The 4,678-nt window shown below is 39.7% G+C and overlaps 1 pseudogene; it reads left to right on the top strand.

Annotated features, from left to right (window-relative positions):
• Positions 1-3,205: 3,205 nt before the first annotated feature.
• LOC149169873 (putative 3-hydroxyisobutyrate dehydrogenase-like 1, mitochondrial pseudogene) lies at positions 3,206-4,443 on the top strand (annotated as a pseudogene).
• The last annotated feature ends 235 nt before the right edge of the window (positions 4,444-4,678 follow it).

Raw genomic sequence — 4,678 nt, forward strand, 5'->3', positions numbered from 1 at the left:
TTTTAACTTAATAAAATTTGCCCCCATTTTTTTTTTTAAGAAACTTAAAAACTTTCAAAAGAAACTCTTCCCTTTTTGTTTTTATTATTTAGCAAATTTAACAGTATTGAATTACTCACAAGCTTATCTAAAAGTTATAGGATTGAATGGTGGCTATTGGCTCTTGCCTATTGATGGAATAGTGTCGAGTTTCTCTATGCTTCTTTGTGCTCTAGATAAATTGCTTTTTGTACTCATTAGTGATGTTATGGCGGTTATTTATATTTGGTTCACTATATTGTATAAGGCTCAGTTTTTGGGATGTCATAAATATACTGATTTGGTTAAGTTGTGAGGAATGTTGTAATGGATTTTTAATAGATCAATAATTTTCTTAGACTATATATGACAGTTATGCCTGACTACCTATATAAATTGTTAATTTTGTAATAAAGTATAAATAGTTTATATTAAAAATATAAATAGTTTATGTTAAACATGGTTTTCCTCCCATTAAATACAATCTATATTACTAATATCCTAAGTCACTGGATTCGTCCTAAACCCCCTGCGAATCTCGAATCCGGCGAATCCGACACGATTCGGTCTGGATTTGTGTCCAAATCACAAGACACGTCGTGTCCGAGGGCGTGTCACGATTTTCAAAAGCGTTTCGCGATTTTAGGACACGTGTCCAGTTTCCAAGACTCGCTAAGCTCAGTGCGGGAATGAAAAGGGCGTGTTTGCTCATTAAAATTGTCATTTGGCAAGTGATTTGTGCTGTGATTTGTGAGCAAGGAGTAAAGCATTTTGGCAGCTTCATGATCAAGTCTAGGCCCTAGTATTGATATGCTATTCATGGTAATGTTAAATTCTTAAAGTAAAAGTGACATTCTCCTTAATCTTCATTTTCATCCTTTTACTTAAATTTTTAACATTACCATGAAATGACTCAGGATGTTTGAGAGTGGTTCCGGCCTCATTGGATTTCATATGGAGAAAGTAGAATTTTAGATTTCATTCAAAATCCAACAGACTTATCAGTTTTTCAGGATTTTAGGATTGGGGGATTGCAATGTTACCATTGAATTTTGTCATGTATTAGGGTATGGAACTCGTATTTAATCAAGAGCACCAAACCAAGAGCTTCTAAATATGTCGCTCCCGCTCCCGTTTTCGCTCCCGCTCCCCGATTTTGCTCCCGCTCCCAAGTAACACTGTTCCTGATGATATGGGTCTGGACACCACTGTTGAGTTGGAATTGGCCAACATGGATCTCAATGATCTAGTGCTAGAGCCTGTTAGATTTGATGACTTAGAGGGGTCAACCTCCATACCAACAGATGCAGAGGCGACTACGGATACAGCGGAGTAGGAGGATGTAGAGGAGAGCAGTGGGGACCATGATGATGGGGACAGTGATGCTGATTCTGATGCTGATTGATGCCTTGAGGCTTGTATACCTGTAGTTGTTTTATATTTTCTATTTCTATTTGCCATTGGCATTACACCAACACTACCTATGTAACACATTTTGATTTGATGACTCAATGAGAAAACTACAGTTGTCAGTGTGTTTATCTTACTATCTTGTAGTTGTAAGTTGTCTTTCAGTTATGAATTATGAATCATGATTTAAATTTTTAATAGATTTATCATTTATGTAACCAGTACCACTGATATTTATTTGAATTTTGTATGTACTATGCATGCTCATACCTATAGATGAAGATCTATGTTTGAAATCAATAAATTTGTATCATTAATTAAAATTTGTGTAAGAAATATGATAATATCTAATTTTTAATATATATGTATATTATATATATATATTTAATAACATAATATAGAACGTGTCCTAACATGTCCTGTTTCGGGGGTTAGCGTGTCCGAACACCACGAATCTCGAATCCTACGTGTTTCGAATCAAGAGACTTAGCTAATATCCTTCTATTATGCATCTCTGTTAGACATGCAGTAAATGTACTAATATGAAATACATATATTTTATGAAATACAATTTTTTTTAGTTATTTTATTGAATAAAGAAATACATGTGGCTCTCATATGAGATGAGATTTTTTTTTTCCTCCTTTCACGGACTGTCCAGAGAATAAGCAGCAGCTCTAGCTAATACCATTGAAAGAAGATAGGTATGAAATAGTACTTTTTAGTTTGAAGAGCCTGAGCAAATGCAGCCTTCAAAAAAACTGAGAGATCTTCTAACTTAGAGGCAGCCAGTGAGTGCTCTCAATAGTCCGGCTACAAATCCGAAACGGTACTGACTAAGAAATTTTCATGGACAATGTGAGCAATATAGGCACTGCAAGATCTTCTACTTTGTGTTTTCTACTTTAATATCCCATTCCTGATGTTCCACTTTAATATGCCATTCCTTTTGCTCAATTATGAAACAATATACCCTAACGGAGGAAAATGGATCCAGGTTGGTTTCAAATATGGTTGGCTGACGATATTTTTAAGTAAAAAAAACATAATATATATTAATATTATGGGAAAATTTACAAAAAGTGCAATTATTCTAGCAGAAACAAATGCCAATTACATAAACAGAAAAGCATCATGCAGATAAAGCAGGGATCACATACCACCTATCTCCATAATGGAAACAAAATACAAAGGGTCTTTCATTTGAGAAAAAAACTATATAGGTGGCTGTGTGAAGCAGCCAGAAAACAGGGATAGCCTGGTACAGCCCACCTGAAACACTGGAAAAAACCTGTTGAAAATGTAAAAACAACATCTCCCACCTTGATCCCACCTCGCAGAGGACACTGTATTTTGCCCAGTTGCCAGGCAGAAGTTATCCATCAGGGACAAAAACCAGTGCTCAGTAATGCGGAGATATAGTCTATATACCTAGGAGAAAAAGGTCCTCCATGATGTAGGTGTTGTTTTCTCAGAAAATATCCATATGCCATTTGCCAAGTTTTTGGAGCAAACTTTCTTTTGATAATCTGTCAGCTTACTTGTTTTGGGATCTGTCTATATGCTTAATAAAGTATCCATTTTGAATTTGCCAAAAAAACCTCGATTCTCTTTATCCATCCTAATAGAAGAGGGTTGTTAATTGATACCTTCCCTAAAACATCATCAATTATAATTTTAGATTCTCCATGTATCTGTAAGACCGGAATGTTTAAAAAGTTACTAAACCATAGTATGCATTGACGACATTGTGCAGAAGCTTGTGCGTGTTTTTGAGTCCATGGGTATAAACCTGCCAATTGGATTGGATAAGCGTTTATGTTTGTACTCAAGATATTTTGTTTGTTTGTTGCTGAGATTCGAACTGTGGAATGTTTAAAAAGTTACTGAACCATAGTATGCATTGACGACATTGTGCAGAAGCTTGTGCGTGTTTTTGAGTCCATGGGTATAAACCTGCCAATTGGATTGGGTTGGATAGGATAGGATAAGCGTTTATGTTTGTACTCAAGATATTTTGTTTGTTTGTTGCTGAGATTCGAACCGTGGATCTGCACGAATGGGAGAAGAACAGTTTACGGCAGGGCATACGAGGGTGGGATGGGTAGGAACTGGCGTGATGGGGTTTGCAATGTGTGAGCGGGTGCAGGCCGCCGGCTACCAGATAACGGTATATGCCCGGACGCCCAGCAAAGTAACAAGCCTTTGTGAAAATGGAGCAGTTTTGGTGGATTCGCCCATGGCAGTTGGCGAACGGAGCGACGTTATCTTTACTATGGTCAGCAACCCTTCTGATGTCCGCGAGGTTGTCCTAGGAACTAAGGGTATACTCTCGGGCGTGGCCCCCGGGAGTGGAACTGTACTCGTCGATATGACCAGCAGCCTGCCCTCGCTTGCTAGGGAAATCTTTGAAGAAGCCCGAGGTAAAGGCTGCGAATCCGTGGACGCGCCGGTGTCAGGCGGGGACAAAGGAGCTAAGGACGGTACTCTGGCTATCATGGCGGGGGGCCGTGCGGAGACTGTGGCGAAGCTAGACCCCCTCTTTAGGGCTATGGGATCAGCGACTTATCTGGGGCCTCCGGGCTCAGGCCAGATCTGCAAGATAGCGAATCAGATAACGGGTGCGGCGAACCTCGGAGGTCTGAGCGAGGGCCTGTTATTTGCTGACAAAGCTGGGCTGGATGTGTCCGAGTACTTGTCGGCTGTTTCCCTGGGAGCGGCGGGGTCGAAGGTCATGGACCTGTTTGGGGTGAGGGTTATCGGCCGGGATTTTGCGCCTGGGGGTTTTGCGGATTATATGGTTAAAGATTTGGGAATGGCTTTGCAGGGCGCTGAGGAAATGGGGATTTCTCTGCCGGGGACTGCACAGCATCACCAGCTTTATCTGTCTATGAAGGCCAATGGAGATGGGCGGCTGGGTTCTCATGCCATTATTACTGCCATCGAGAGACTTAGTAACCATTCTTTGCCATCCCCGCAGCGTTCAATCTGACGTTGTAATTATCATTCCCTGCACTGCATATTCGGATTTTTTACCAGCTGGTGGGATCAATCGTGCCCTGTTCTTGAAAGTTGTAAATACTTATGTGATAAATTTGTTTTCGTCAGTCGACATTTAATTAGGGAAAAAAATATCATGCCCACCTTGCCTCGTTGGCTTTAGCGCTATATATTTCGGGGCGTTTTTTTAACTATTACAGGTTTCGGAGTTTTTAGTATATTCTGGGCATATTTGGGGCTATGTATTTAC

The sequence above is a fragment of the Pinus tabuliformis genome, chromosome 4_2 (assembly GCF_031772625.1).
Source record: "Pinus tabuliformis cultivar Carrire ecotype Pingquan chromosome 4_2, CPIR1, whole genome shotgun sequence".
NCBI lineage: Eukaryota > Viridiplantae > Streptophyta > Pinopsida > Pinales > Pinaceae > Pinus > Pinus tabuliformis.